The 16,001-nt window shown below is 49.2% G+C and overlaps 1 protein-coding gene across 4 annotated transcripts in view; it reads left to right on the forward strand.

The window, feature by feature from the left end:
• The first annotated feature begins 4,311 nt into the window (after window positions 1-4,311).
• Window positions 4,312-16,001, forward strand: part of CACNA1I (calcium voltage-gated channel subunit alpha1 I) — a 165,266-nt gene continuing 153,576 nt past the window's right edge. For 2 of the 4 annotated variants that reach the window (XM_048301758.1, XM_048301759.1), the window contains exon 1: window positions 4,312-4,993. The gene's annotated coding sequence lies outside the window, so the exon portion shown is untranslated. The remainder of the gene's footprint in view (window positions 4,994-16,001) is intronic. The other 2 variants (XM_048301756.1, XM_048301757.1) reach the window with 2 other exon arrangements.

Genomic DNA, 16,001 nt, shown 5'->3' on the forward strand with positions numbered 1-16,001 from the left:
AAGGGGATTAGGAAGGCAATGCTGGGGGAAAAGAGAGAGACATTTAGTAGGGGAGGGAGTATTAAGATTTAGACGGATAAAATGCAGATTGAAGTTGTTGGGCCAGAACAGAAGAACTTCTCAGCCTATATATTTAGCTCAGTGAGGTATATAAACAGAAACCTACAGCCAGCTCAGCCACTTCTCCCCCAGTGGAGTGAGTCATCAGCCCTTGGATCTAAAGTTAGGTTCACGTCAGAGCTTACACTCTCTCTCATTTTATTTTTCTCTTTCTATTTTGAAGGCTGTGGGAAAAGCTGGGCACTGTCTCCTGGAAGCAGCAAGCACAGACCCACAACAGCAACAGATGCAGGACCTGATGCCTTGCCTGAGAGCACTGTGACAAATATTGCTTTCTGTCTGACTGCTCCTCTTCCTTGATGCATGCCTGGGGATGAGCTTAGACAACATGCAGCCATGGCTAATCTGGGCACACAGTGGACCCAGCTCCAAGGGGTTTTGTGCACTGTGAAGATGAGCTGGAGGGTGGAATGGGCTGCACAGCCATTCCTGAGGCCACAGCAACAGGATTCTCAGAGCTTGGCTCCTGTGTGCCATGCAGGGGAGCAGGATTTGCCATCAGGGCTGTCAAGAAGGACTGGGGCTGGGTAAGCCTGGCAGGAGGCAGTGAGACTTGGCTAGAAGATGCCTTTAAATCCAGTGTAGGTTGCTGCCTGGTGGATCAGTCCACAGCCACCTGCAAACCTGCAGAGGGGAGAGCTGCATCTCACCGAGCTATCCCTGCAGCCTCTCTGCTTTGATATGGCTCCCCCTTTCCTGCTTTTTCCCTCTCCCCTGGTCCAGCCTCTTAAGCAGTGGCAGTGAATCACATACTTTCCCTATGAACTCATCAGCCAGTGCTGCTGGCTCAGGTAGTGACAGGAACAATGTGGACTTTCCCGTTCCTCTCAAAAATCACAGAGAGTACAGAGGGGGACCCTTGGAAATGCTCTGGATGTGACGGTAGGACCAGCTTGTGCCATGCTCACCTCTGGTGTGATCTACCCCCAGGTCGCTTCCAAGCGAGCCCACCTGTATCACTCAGGCAGATGACAAAACTCTCTGAAAGTGCATTGGGGGTTGAAGATGGAGCTCTGTGACTGCTGTGAGGTGCAGGACAAGGAGACCATCTTCAGTCCCTTCCCTTGTGGATGATGGAGAGGACGGCCTTGCTCAGGGAGGGCAACAGCTTCCCAGCCCAAGGCCTGGAATTATTGCTCAGGGGGGATGCCTGTGTGTATGGACCAGCAAGCCATGGAAATCCTCCCCAGAATGTACAGATGAGAAGGGGTGTGGGGAAGAGGGGGCTCTGCTCTGGAGCATGAGCTGTCCTAGGCTTTCTCTTTTCACCAGCTCCAAATTTGTGACATGTTGAATGGCATGACTCCATTTTCCCACCCAGCCCCTTTCCCTCTGCCTTCCTTCCAGGCTTGTTGCATGGTTTTGTCAATTTGGAGGGTTTGTCTGAGTGAGAGTTCAAATGCCTGTTTATCCGCATGCTGTGGATGTGCTGGAAGGCAAACAGACATGATCCTGGGATGAAGACATGAGGGGTGACCCACAGATTATCCTGAGCATGTGTTTATGTGCCTCTGTCCTCCTGTACCCCTCTGCACGTACTCTTCATCTTCCTTCACTGTTTTGTTTCTCTTGCCTCTCCTTACTGCCCTGTTTCTCCATCGTGTCTCACCCTCTCCCTCTCTCTTCTGCCCTCCTCCCCATTCTCTTTTTCTCATTTGATATTCATGCATGAATAAATTCAATTGCATTTTTCCCTGTTCCCCCTGAAGGGGCTTGTTGGTGAATTACAGGCATCTGAAATCATATAATGCTCAGATTCATCATTTCGGGGACAGAATTGAAGCCCTTCTATTTCTCGGGAAGGAATAACAGATGATTTTTATGAGGAGAGGGAGTGTCGAGTGTCTTGTGGCTGGTGAGGAAGAAGCCAAGGCGATTAACCTTGGCAGCACAGGATGGACCAGCTAGCAGAGGGGACTAGAAGGTCAGCCAGCCCCTCGTCTGTTTGCAGGAATGGGGAAGGCACAGGTAGGTAGGTGTGTTTGTGGACTGTGAGTGCCTGTGATTGCTGCTTGCTTGCTGTGTGGTGCTAGTGGGCCCCTGAGGGAGGAGTAAATCTCTTAGGGGGCTGCCCAGAATTGTTTGAGGAAGGAGTAGCCTGACACCTGATTATTTAGAGAGATTGTCTTGAGATCTGTTTGGGCATCTGCCTCAGCCAGCTTGTGGGACACCTACACAGTTCTGGTATAGCTCCAAAATCTACTGTGGGTCTGGGGCTGTGCCCAGCACCACATCCCCATCACACTGAGAAGCTGAGGTTGGTATGTCACAAAATCCTTCCCTTTCAAAGGCTTCCTGTTGTGGATGAGCCCCCTGCTCCTGATGGGAGCCTTCCAGTTCATGCAGGACAATGAACACAGGGTAACCAAAACCATATTTAGGGCCGAAGGTGACCAGAGATAGTGTCTTGCACAGCTCCCATGAAAACAGGCGCTGACCCTGGGCAGGGAGAGGTCTGACTGCCACAGAAAATTATTATGCTGGAATAAAATCTCTTTCCAGCTTGTGGAAGATGCATGGGTACACCATGGAACTGCAACCCTGGTCAGAAGCTATGAAAAAAGACAGGCTGGACTTGTCCGAGGAAGAGCTGTTTTTCATGGAAGCTGTTAATCAGGTAACTTTGATGCCCACAACATTCCTGTTGTTTCTAACACTGCTCTCTTTCCTTTTTTAGCACTTCTGGAGCAGCCTGAGGATTCTCTGAGGGCTGAGTTTGCCTTTCAGGAGAGGTAACAAGATGAGATACTTTATAAAACACAAAAGTGTTATGCTAAAAGCGGACAGCAGCCATTGTCTTTGTTCAAAAGACTTTTAAGGGCCTCATGAGAGACAGTGATGGTGCCACAACCACATTGCTCAAGCTCCAAGGAGCCTGGCTTATGTGATGTAAGTGGCTAGAGGCTCCTTGACCTCTGCCTCAGGTCCCTGGCACAGCAAAACCAAGCCAAAGGGAGATGAATGGCAGAGGAGAGGATATTTACAGGGTGTTTTTCACACTGTGGTGAACACATGTGAGCTACCTTGAGGTAAGACCAGAGTGCTCCTGACTTTACCAGAAGGTGGGCTTGCTCCGTTGCCTTCCTGTGGAGAGTTAACGTCCAAAGGCCTGCTTCTCAGTATGATGATAGTGCTTGGTTTCCCAGCCATTTTTAGTTTAGATGTGTTAATTACCCCGACCCAGCTATCCTACCCACGCACCGCAAAGTCTGTGACAGTTGGAGTGGACGTCATCTTGGTGAGGAAGGTTTGGAGAGGCTTTGTGGGGCCCTTCAAGGAAACAGAGGAGCTTCTGGGCTGCAGTGTATGTTGTATCATACCCCAGCTGGCAACTGGGAATTTTTTTTAGCTTCTTACTTACAATATATACCTGTGGAAGAAGCAAGAATGTCTCCGTGTCTCGTAACACATGGGGTTTTATTGGACTGAACAGGGCAAATGCATGAAAAACCTTGAGGACTGTGATAGCTTCATGTAGTGTCTCTTTCCTAGAGCTGACTTGGGATCCCCGGTAGGAAAACTGAAGGTTGATGCTTCAAGAATGAGGGGCCTGAGGTGCTGAGGTGGGGTAGGGCTGCTCAGCCACAGAATGGGACCAGTGGGGGCAGATGGCTGTGCTGGGCCTCCATTGAATGAGGCTTGGGGAGGCTGTACTCTGTTCTAACCACTGGAACATGGCATGTTATCCATCCCTCTCATTTCCCCCTGGCTTCACAAAATGCCATGGGAAACTAATTTGCAGAGAGTTTTTCCCACCCCCTGAGTTCCAGTAACAGATCTGGGAGTAGGATGGGGTGGAGAGGAGGGATTGGTTTTGAGGGAAGGACTTTTGGGAGAGGCTTGTTAGTTTGTTTTTTTAACTCTTCCCAAATGATAATCCTCTAGCCTGCTTGATCTGTGACCTGTGGAGAGACACATCCTTAAAAGTTCAAGGAAAGGCAAGCATGCTGAAGCCAGTGTCCACCAGAAAAGCAAGGATGAGTGGGCTAAAGGCAGGACAAATGTCCTGAGACCCCACCGTGGATGCAGGTGTGTGATGGTGTGCAAGGAGATTTCTTCCTTTCCTCCTGTGTTGTAAGAATTCCTGCATTCCGTGCCTCGAATTGTAGGTTCCCCTAAAGACATTTGGTGTCACTGTAAGGACGGTGTTTCACTCTCCCTCTCTGCCTGTACAGTTATTCTCTCTCTCTCTGTGCAGTTCGCTCCATAAGCCGTTGGTGAACATACCATGAGACAGAGAGAGAGCGAGACAGACAGAAACCATACACCAGCCTTTCCTCCTCACTTTCCCACCATGGAATAGCTAACCTTGCCCCCACGCACACCTCCATCACCTCTCAGCCTCCTGCAATTATTTTGACCCTCTCTCTGGTCTTTTTGGAAGGAAGCTTCTGTCACTTCTTAACATCACCTGCTTGGAAAAACACACAGAGGCAACCCCCCCCCCAAAGCCCTCCCGTGAAGGAAGAGGTCCTGTTTTTTAATCTCTTTTTGTTTGCTCTGATTCCAGAGCTTCAGACTCCAGCCTGAGCAGCCACAATTTCTTACCATGTATTCTCCTTTTAAACCATCTCCTTCCTGCACACGCTCAGTCCTCGCAGGCACGGATCTAACACAACTCCCCGCTTCTCGCCGGCAGGTTCTTTGCTCCCCATCACTCAGCTGATCCTGATCTTTTTTTCTCCTCTTCTCCCCACCCCGGGCACCAAGGTGTGTGTGTCTGCGTGTGAGTGTGCCTGTGTGCAAGGGGGGGAGGTGGGGGGGCCTTTTTTTTTCTTTGTCGGGGAATTTTTTCAAAGCATCTTCATTATTATTTTATTTTGCTTCTCTGACTTGGAGACTTCTCCCTCGGAGATTTCTTTTCCATGCAAAGGTAGGTGAGACGCATGCATACCTGGCTAACCTTGTGTCTGTCTCGTTTTGCTTGGTTTTGCTGTCCTTCTAATAGAAAACTTGAGCCCACCCATGTACCTGCATCATTCCTGTTTTGTTTCATACCTGTTTCCTCTCCGGCAGAAGAAAAAGCTGAGGGTAGACATGTCTTTAATGTGAATAATTCTGTCTTTCCAGAGAGGAAAGTTGCTTCTGTGTGCATGTCCGGTGGTACGTGTATGTCTGAGTGCAGTGCCATGTATGTGAGGCTGCCTCTGTTTACCCAACAAGTAGCAATAATTGATTTTGGTGAGTGTTGTGGGCAGTGGTGGTGGCGGAAAGGGAATGGCTGTGTGTCCACCAGTTCATGTCCATGAGCAATTGCAGCAGGGAATGTATAGCTCACAGATAATCAGCAGCTCTTGATACATGACTATAAATGATACAAGGAGTGTGAACAATTCCAGGAACTTCAAATTTATCCCTGGTTAGTTTGTTCCGTTATGATGGGGAAGGATGGTGAGAAAGAGGGAGGGTTACAAAATCTCCTCCCTGGAGAGGTAACTGCCTGAGACTTGTAAATATGTAACTTTTCTTAAAACCTTCTCACTGTTTAGGGTCTTCTTGGGTTTAGGGTATTTTTTTTTTTCCAAAGCAAGAGTTGGGTCTTGGATCCAGGTTTCATAAGTTGTCTTTTCTTGTTTTGTTTATGGTTGTTATTGCATTTCAATTGCATGTGCAACATCCTGAAAAGGGACACGGAATAGGATGTACTTTAATATAGCAAATGCATCATCTTCTGTACATCACTGGAAGCTGTTGGCTGGAGTCAGGGGGTGGAGGGGGTGGAAATAGAAGAATTAAAAAAGAAGAGAAACAGAAATAATGTTAGACATTGTTGACTGGCAATTATCAGGCATATTTTCTGCCAGCACTGGTTTTTGTATCCCTCTTGATGGTTACCTTTTTCTTCTTGGTAACAGCAGCTGTGTGAAAAGTACCAGTGACTTTAAAAAAATAAAAAGCCAGAAAGAAAAAAAAACCAAATATGTGTAATTTCCCTGCAAATTATTGCAGAGAAAAATGGTAAACATCAAAAATCAGAACTTGTTTGTGCATTTTCTCTCTGCTAATAGGAAGCATTTTTCTCACTGCTCTGAGGGTTGCTACTGGTTCTGTGTCCCTGTAGCTTAGAAGACTGCTATGTTAATCGTCAGTTGTTTCTGTGTGCTGTTGCAGAGCTCCTGGTCTTAAATTTGGGCTGGTGACTGAGGATTTATTATCTCAAAGAAGGAAGGGGTCTGCTGACCCTCTACCTTGCCTCAGTGTTTTAACTCTGACACGTAAGCTTCTCTATCAGTGGAAAGAAATCCTCAAGCACATTATCTTCTCAACACCCTACCTGCAAAGAAACTTTTAATTCAGAGCACTGCAAAGGGAATCCAAGAGCCCCATTTCTGCCCCCCTTCCCTTTTATATTTTAAGGACATCTTCTGAACATCTCTGCCCCAGCCAGTACTGCCCCATCCCTCAGGTCTGGGCAGGCAGACAGCCTCAGACAGGAGGCAGCTGCCCACTGCCTGTGAAGGTCTGAGAGAATTTATTCCTCTCTCCATTGAATAACATAATAGTTTCATGGCACTGGCGTTGGATGTGAGCTTCCTCAGAAGGGCAGCAGTGAATGTCTGTCAGTGAAGGTCTAGGGCCACAATCCTCTCCCAGGCAAGCTGGGAGGCAGGCAGGGAGGGAGTCTGGGCAACCCATTGGATTCCCTGCCCACTGGCAGGGTGTTTGCACCAGGCAGGCTGGGCAAGGGTGCAGTACCTTTTTCGGAAAGCCTTGGCCCTGACTGCAGCAGGAAGGTGGGGAAAAGCAGCTTTCCTGCAGATCTCACTGGGAAGCTGTGTCTAAACACTCGCCACCTCGATGCACCAGAAGATGCACACGTGCCTTGCTAGGAGATCTGGTAGTGAATATCTCAGAGGAGAGTCAGGGGGACAAAGAAGAAGCTTTGATCTGCCACATCTAAGGGGTTTGCCTTGTGAAGCCTGGATCAATCTGACAGTGCCTATTATAAAGAGGGTTATGCCAACCTGTCTCATGTTTTATCTTTCAAAATCTCCCCTTGTTGCTTGGGAGTGTTTTCAGGCAGTGGATCTGGCTGATGCAGGGCCAGCGCATCCACAGCCACCAAGGGAGAGAGGGGAAGCATTATGTGAGGGGGATGCTGTCTCACAAGGAGCTCAGGGCTTGCCTGTGGATGTTTCTGGGTAGGCACAGTGGCCTTGGCTGGGATATGAGGAGACCAGCTAGGCTTCCTGGGGTCTGACACAGTGCACCTGCAATGCTGGGTGAGCTTTCCTGCGTCCTCACTCTTATCCCCACCAAGAGCAGCACTTTCCTTGCTGGTCCAGTCCTGAACATCCCCAAAGTGCCAATAATGCACCCGTGCCCCGGGCTGCAGCTCTGGCATCTCCTCTAGTCCTGGGCTTGCTTGCTTGCTTCCTTCTCTGCTTCTACCAACACACTTCCCACATGGCTGCATCTCTGCTGCCTGATCCAGTTTTGGAGAACCCATGTATCCATGCCCAGTGTGACATTGTGCCATCCTACAGCCCTGGTTAATGTTAGAGCCCTGCCCCGTCCCATCCATAGCAAGGCACATCAGGAGGATGGCCCCCACCAGGGTGGCTTATGCTGAGCCCTGGCCACCTCAGATTTTGGGAAAAGCCTGCAATTCCAGGCTGTGCTGCAAAGAAGCCACATGCTTGGTCAGCTTTTTTTCCTAGGGAAAAAGAAGTTGAAACTAATTTTTATTCATTTTTCTCAAAGAGAACAAGTGTCTACAGCTGGAAACTCATGAAAAGCACACACAGTGTTAGGAACCTTTAAAAGAGTGGGGCACTGATTTAAAATAAAATTTATCTTTTATTAAATCAAAGTCCCAATCCTGCACATTCCAGCAAGGAGGTGAATTTCTGCAGTTTCCCAGAGCCTTACTAAAACCTCTGAGTCCACGGATGTGTTCAGAAATCAAGTGGTACAGGTGGGTCTGCAAGACCATGTAGTACCATTTCTTAGTTGTGTTTTTAAAAATTTATTAGACGGGACAATGTAGGGCTAATTTTAAGGGTGTTCAAGATCCATAAAACCTCAAACTGCTTTTGGAAAGTAGAGATTTCTTTTCAGTTATGCAGAGGTGCATCGTTGTTTATAATGGCCTAATATAGGCAGCTTACTTAGTTTATTCATCTGTGTCCAAAGTGCATACCTTGAAGCTCTTAGAAATCACATAGTGGTTTGAAAACTGTCTTACACTGATACAAAATTTATTTAAACCCTCTAATCATAACTCAAATTGCATAAATCAACCCAGTAACTGTAATAAACTCGCTCTCCCGGTACTTGTCAGGCCCCGGTGTTTGAAGCACCGCAGTGTGCCCTGAAGAGCAATCAGCCCAGTGCATCAGGGACTAATTGCAATGAGAAGATGTCAGAAAATGCCTTCTCTCTTGCCTTGAACTGGAGGTGTGTGCTGCTGTGGTGGTGCAGGAGGGAGGTGGTCTCTGGGCTAAGCCAGGCTCAGTCATCAGGGGTTTTGCAGGTTCATAGCAGTCCTTGCTGCCTGTGGGTGAGTGGACACACTGTGGGCTCCTGGTGTGGAATGCTGTTTGTTGCTGTTTTCTGCAAAAGCTTGTGCTTCCTAGCACCTGCAGAATGCAGCGTGGAAGCCCTACCTCTGTGTGATCAACGCAGGAAGGGTTCCTCCGAAAGCAAAGGTCGTTACCCTCTTATCAATGTGTGTGTGTATTAAAAAAAACAATACCAAAGGCAGCTGGTCTCTGCTTCTGACATAACCATCATCTGCAGCATGGGCACCTGCTCTGTTGTGCCTTGATGTAAAGCTCCATGGGGGTATCCCTGGAGGGCAAGCAAAGGGCATATCCTTGTGAAACTACTGGATTTGGGGTTATGGCCGTGGGGTTGAACAGGACGGAGAGGAGCTGCTGACCTGTGCTGTTGGTAGCTGGTGACAAGTGCCAGGGATTTCGCTGCTGTGATGTGACTGCTGAAATTGTTTGTCTGGTATGACCACTGGGATGGGGGGGCAGAGGGTAAGGAAGGCTTGTTTCCTTTCTCTGAAGTGTCAGTTTGGCCGTGGCTAGAAAACCAGCACTGTATAGAGAGCACAGGTGGTGTTAGTGGTGTTAAACATTTCTCAGGTGTTGGCTTAGTGTGTCTGGCTGACAGGCTCGATTTAGTTGCTTTCCAGGACAGAGGTTAGGAATAGATTTCCCTGCATTCAGACTGTCAGGAGTGGACGGGATCCTGTTTCTGCTGCTGCACGTGTGTGTTTGCAAATGTGTGCACGTGTATACAAGGGTGCAGTGTGCCCAGCACCGCCTTTCATCTCCTCTCGGCGTGGGGGCTTTTGGCAGTGGTGATGCCCTCAATTGCTTGTCTTCCTTGGACATTTTTTTTCCCCTTATTTTGCCTTTAAACCAACTCTGTGTTTGGCAGAAGAGGCAGAGTGATTCGTTATGGACTCTTTCAGACTGAGTTTTCTGGCAAGGTTACAAGATTTGGCTTGGACTATAGGGATCCATTCCAGGTCTGTGGTCAAATATACTTGCATTGGTGTCTTTGCCGCTTTTCAGTGATCACTATTCAAGCAATTGTCTCAGCTTTGGTTTTTTTTCCCTTGGTGACAGCAGGGAGAGAAGGGGACTTTTAAGCTTATGTAAATGAGTAGCAGTGTCAGTAACCAAATCATGTGAGATGCAGAGGAACCATCGCAAGGTCCTGGTCCATCAACTGACCTGAGATTGAATAGCCTGTAGGCTTTTGCAGAAGAGCTAACAACACTGTCTCTTCTCTAGAAGATTCCCATCTTCATAGCTACATTTCTTTCCCATATTCTCCCTCCTTTCTAGAGGCAGAGCCTGGGGCATCATCACACTCCACATAGCTTCAGCTCCCTTCCTGTTTTTGTTTTTGCCAAGAGTTAGTTTGCTCCAAATGCATAGCTGTGCTTTTGCAGATTATCTCCTTTGGAGGGATTGAGGGGGAGCAGTAATTTTTAGGGAAGAGAGAGGTTGTAGATGTAACTCTTGATGCTCCCCAAAGCTCCTCATATTGTGTTCCCTTTAGATGTGCTCCTTACCATCTCCACCTCCTCATTTCCATTTTCACCCTAGGGAACCTCCTCTCCAGATGTGAGTGGTGACAATGGGTTGGGAAAAAGTATGGAGGTGGGGTGAGGATGCTTGTGCAGAAGTGGGAGGTTGCAGTCAGTGCTGTGCTGTGACAGGGAGCAGGGAGTCTCCTGGGGTCTCCCCACTTGTTGTATGCTGCTGCTTTCCTACTCCCACTCACTACAACAGGTCCTGAAGGGACACTGGGTTGGGCTGGGCACTGAGATCGAGACCAAAAGGGCAGAGAGATTGATCCTGGACGGACAGTGTGAAACACAGAGCTTCTCACTGTTGGCTTAGCCTGGGCGGGAGCAGCCCCAGGCTGCCCTTCTCCATCCACTTGTATGGAAGCTGCAGCGCTGGGCATCTGTCCTTGCGGTGGGCAGGAGCTGCAGCTCCGTTCTCCCAGTGTGGGCTTCTCTGGAAGGCACAGTCGAGATATTTGCACATTTTGTCTTTCCTGCTAGCACTTCATATTCTGGCTCAAGGGCTAAGAGTGTGAGGATGGCCTCAAAGGCATCGTTGCTAGTAGCCTATGACAGCACTACCTTCCTCTTCATCATCCTCATCTGACCATCTTAGTTTCCATGTTCATTGCTGACCTGGAGGAGGGAGTAAACAGCACATTGATGACTTCCGCGGATGATGATAAACCAGGTTTATGCCTGCCAGTGGGGATGCAGCAAAATAACACAAAGGGAAAAAGTGAGGTCAGAAAGATGGGCAGAAAATAATTTAATGAGATTAATCTTTGGAAAAATGCAAGCTAATGCGTCTGGGGGCAATCAATAATCTGCAACATAGGGTCTGAGGATGTGGTGAGGGGCAAAGAAGGGACGGTCCAGGCCACGGGACCTTGGTGTGACGGTAGATGGCACATCAGACGTGGACTCGCAGCGTGCCAGGGCCAGCAAGAGCCATCAGGCCGGCAGCCCGGCCCTACGGCCGGCCCGGGTGCCAGCTCTGCGGGAAGCGGCACTTGGCGCATCATTATCGGCAGAGCGCTCGTAGGCGAGAGGCGGCTTTCAGTGAGACCCGCACGGAACGACCGCGGGGCTCAGGAGATTAATTTATGAGCAAGAATTAAGTGCTAAAGATGTGTGGCTTGGCTAAGCGGTGGTTTAAGTGAGAGGACATGACAGGAATGCTCTCAAGTGAAAGGTGTCCGTGTGCACGAGGAGGAGGAATCTGCGAGCCGTGCAGACCAAAGCAGCGCATCGGGAGAGAGCGGGGCAGGTTTGAAAGGGAGAACACTGACTCTGGGTCAGAATGTCCACATAGATGGGTCTGTTACAGTATGGAGTCATCCCAGAAGGAGATTTTCAGAGTCTGTTTGTTTGGACCACCAAAAAAGAAAATGTTTTTTTTGAAAACAAGTACGCATATTCTCTGGGAAGCAGGGGGATAAGGTTAGGGTCTTCAGTAGCACTCACCTCTGGGTCTCAAACACTCCACGTAGTTAAGGTCAGGTAATGATTTTCCAGTGGGAACCTTCTTTTTTTTCTCTACCTCCTACACCCAAAGTGACCATATTTCTCCTATGCCTTTTCTTCTCTTGTTTACTTTTTCTCCATCTCTCCAGCAACACTTTTACTGGTCTCCATAACATCTCCTTTGGCTTGGCCAAAGGCTTCTTAGCAACTGAAGCAGATCCCCACTTTGCTGTGCTAGGGGCAGGGACCAGAGGCATGGACAGGATGGGGCTATCCCAGCCACACGACAGGAAAGTGATACAGTGGACATTGACTGATGATGAGGGTGGGAGTCTCCAGGAGATCAGGGCTTGCTATTCCTACAGCTGTGGAGTGCTGCCTGCAGTACAGGTTGAAGGCTATTGTTGAGGCTTCAGGATAGACAATTTGCTTATTTTGTCCTGTGCTGGTTGGACTGCTCCTTCCCTTGCTCAGTGAGAGGCAGTAATTTCTTCTGCTCCTTGTCCTGAACAGGAGGAGGGGTGCAAAATCACCAGGGTGAAAAGGCCGAGGCTGCCAAGTGCTCCAGCAAATCTAGCAGAGGGTAATAGCATGTGTGGAGAGAAGGCACAGCAATCAATCAGCATGCAGCTGAAAGGCAACAGGTCGTGGGCATTTGACCAGGACAGGGAAGCTGGGAGACCTTGGCTCTGGTGCAGACCATGGATGTTGTGCTTCAGGGGTGTGCAGGCACACCAGCATCTGCGAGCAATGGATTCGGGCACTGTTTGGAACACTCCCTGCTGAGTTTCTGCCACATCCCATTGCATTTGGACGTGCTGAGATGACGAAGATGTAAAAGCTCCTGTTTCAAATTAAGTGCTAATAAAACTGACCCTGCTCCTTACTGGCACTCATATGGCTCCCTGCACACACAAGCAGACGAGAACAGGCGCTGTCCACATGAACAGGCAGAGAGACATGCCAGTGCCAGATGAACACAAACACAGAGGGAGCAGGGTACCACTAATTATATTGTACCACAACAAACGCTCCAAATGTGAAACCTGTATGACTAACACATCCCTGCAGCCAGACGCACGCATCAAAGGTAACGCTTGCCACTTATAGCAACAAACAAATGCGGGCTCACTGCCACGTTCGGCAGAGCACCCCGGGAGGCTCACGCAGCTGCTGAAAGGGGTCACCCACACGCAGTCCTAAATATGCCACACGGTCAGAGATCTCCTTAAATAAGTCTGGGCCTGTATGAAGCTGGCTGCAAAAGCCGTGCCCCCAGATGCTTGTCAACTTTCGGATGGATGTTTGGAGATGATAAATAAATATATATGTGTGCCTCAGGTACTGCTCCAGCTGAGGGGACCATCTTGCTGTCCCCTGCAACGCCAGCTGGAGGTTGTCATTTTTGTCCCTCTTCTGCAAGGGTGTTAGCAGGACAGAGTGGCTGCTGTGCTTCCTGCTGCTTCTGAGTAACAGGTGACTGATGGTGATGGATGGTCTGGAAAGGACTTGTGTGCCCTCAGAATGGGAGGTCCTGTGGGTACACTGAGCCGCTCGCAAAGGAAATATACTCTGCACTTTCAGTTTTGATGTGGACCCCAGTGTTGTCTGTGTAAGCAGTGTGAAGGCAGGAAGGAACGGCTCCGAGGCAGTGTGGGCTGGCAAGGGATGTATGATTAGGGATGATGGTGGGGAACTCTGAGGATGGTCCCACATGAGAGGGGAGTTGTTATCCCACTGGACTATAGGTGGATCCCCTCCAGCACTGGGATAGTGTTCTGGGGATCTCTCTCTGGTATTTCCCTCTCCCGACTGGCTGCAAAAGGCGCTTTCACTGTCAAGCTGCAATAGCCCAGAAAGGCCTGCATGAGCCTTGTAAAGGCCCCATCAGCCCTCCCTCACCCATGGCCCCAGTTGGCCTCTCTGCCAAGGGGGTAGTGAGGAGCTGGGAGGCTGCTTTGGCTGGAGTGTGGTGCCTGCAGGACACCTTGGGCTGGCTCGCTCATGGCAGATCATGGCACTGACAGCCCTGGGATGCTGGTTGCAGCCCTAAGGGGGAAGAGTGTCTGAGCAGAGACCTCTGCAATGCATGCCAGGAGGTGACATCGGCCTTTTTGGACAGACACCCCTAATCTGTAGCGCTTCTCCTGCATCATGATATTTCCTCCTTTTATTCCTAATCAATTTCCACTTCTCATTAAGTCTACAACTTCTCTTGCTGTTTTAGAGCATCCTTCTCCCTTCCTCCTCAGTAGTCTGGCAGGACCAGGTGCTTTTGGGGAAGGGTTGAGCCAGAGGCTGTCAGCTTCTCTTGTGCTTGCCAAAGCAATGAGCTCCCTGCCAGCACACGTGTCCAGGACAGGTGTGTGTGCTGGACATAGCACCAGTGGGTGCTCAGCTCAGGATGATGGTGGTTTTAAATGCTCCTTGAGCATGGACGGTGCAGACTTAAGACCTGGCTCCACAGAAAGGTTTGGCACAGGCTGTGCAGGGAGAGAAGCAGGAGGAGCTGCCAGCCCACAAATAACTTCCCTTCCCCTGGGAGGGAAGTGCAGCTGGTGTAGCATCACTCCACCAGCGGTATGTGACTTTTGCAGTGGAACGTTTTTGTGTATCTGGGGGACATTTGGCCAGAAAAGTCCACGGTGGGGAGGATTTGATTTTTTCTGATGGGTCTGGCCTGCAGCACCAGCTGGGGTTAGGCTTGCCTGAGCAAAAGGCTGGGTAAGAAGATCATGCATCTGGCCACCCCATAACCATCCTCATGTATCCTTGTCCTCTTGTATTGCCCTTGTCACGGTAAGCTGCACTTGCACAAAGGGGAGGTTAGAGGCACCCCAAAGGCAAGTTCTGGAGATTTGTAATTCTGTTGAGTCTTACTATAACTGTCTTCTATCTGGGTAGGAATCCTCTCCATTGATGCACATTTTTCTGTGTATGCAGATACATGCATTTGCCAAACTCATTCCTCATTTTGATTTAAACAGGGCTCCCCTGGGTTGAAACACGGTAGCAGGCTGACTCCAACCAAGTTACAGAGCAATGCATACAGCATGGGAAGGCCAGTGATAGCAATCCCAGAGAAAATAGCAGCATTGCATGAGTCACAGCCTGGCCAAAATAGGGGAAATAGCTGATTCCAGCCTCCACATCTGAAATGGTAGCGGAGACAACCCTGGACCAGTCTCTGGCAGGAAAATCACTCCACTCTTCTTTGAAGTTGAGATGGGAGGACTGACTGTGTGAAGAGCTCAGAAGTGCCCCACTGCTTGATTTTCCCTTCTCTCTCTTTTGACACAGAATATTAATCCTGCTTAATGTAGGAAATACATCATGATCACAGCCTTGGGAGGCAAAACAGGATTTCATCTCAGGAAGGTAACGGGTATTACTCACGTCTCCAGTGGGGCAGTTGTCATTCAAGGCCTGTATTTAGCTTCAGGACTTCCAAAGGGATTCACCTGGCCCTGTGTCCATATGAGCCCTAATGAGTAATATGAGCTGCACAAATTAGAGTGATGAACTGTCTGTGATACACACACTACCCAGTTTGTGCATGTGTGTTTCACATGGGCAGAGAGGCATCCTGAAGTCCCAGCTGCATCTAGCAGTGGTGAGATGGAGAAGAGGCTCTGGATGCTTGCAGAAGGGAAAGCAGGGAAATGCTGATGGGGTTGTTTCTCCTATTCCTTTTCTCAGTTGTACTGCTAATTATGAAGCTCTGTACGCTGCAGTTTGGAGCTGTCATGCCCTCATCAGTGTGCATGCTCCGAGCACCATAATAAGTAATTCCTCCTGGCGGTCTCTGCTAATCTTTCTCCTCTGTGCTGTAATGGGAGGGAAGTTGGGCTCAGCCACCGCGTGTTAATAGCCTGCAAGGGAGCCAGCTCAGAGCAGGCAATGGGGAGCTGCTGGGAGTAGGGAATGGTAAAGGTGGTCCAAGTAGTTGCATGGGTGCTCAGAGTAAAAAATCTGCTGAAAGTTTTTTTGAAAACAGCGGTGTTACATGGTGAGAAGGATGCACTGGCAATTTTTTCACAGAGCTTAAAAAATTATGAACAGCATCCCAAAGCTGGGCAGGAGACATGGTATCTGTTCTTTCCAATAGCTGCAGGCCTTTGGGATAATGAATTCGAAGAGTCTCTCTGCTATCCCCTGAGGGACACTATGTCTGCTTTCTAAACCCCTGCACTTGCTGCTCTTTATTCTGACAAATACCAAGCCTGGAAGAACAAGCAAAGCTTTGGATCAAAGTGTGTGTTGGAAGCAGGAGGCTGAGAAAACAGGATGGGTAGGCAGAGGTTTCAGGGTCTCATCTGGGAATGGTGAGGCACTGCAACCTAAGGTGGAGGGGTTGGCAAGCACCTGACAGAGGAGTGGT

Source organism: Corvus hawaiiensis, chromosome 4, assembly GCF_020740725.1.
Source record: "Corvus hawaiiensis isolate bCorHaw1 chromosome 4, bCorHaw1.pri.cur, whole genome shotgun sequence".
NCBI classification, from domain to species: Eukaryota; Metazoa; Chordata; class Aves; order Passeriformes; family Corvidae; genus Corvus; species Corvus hawaiiensis.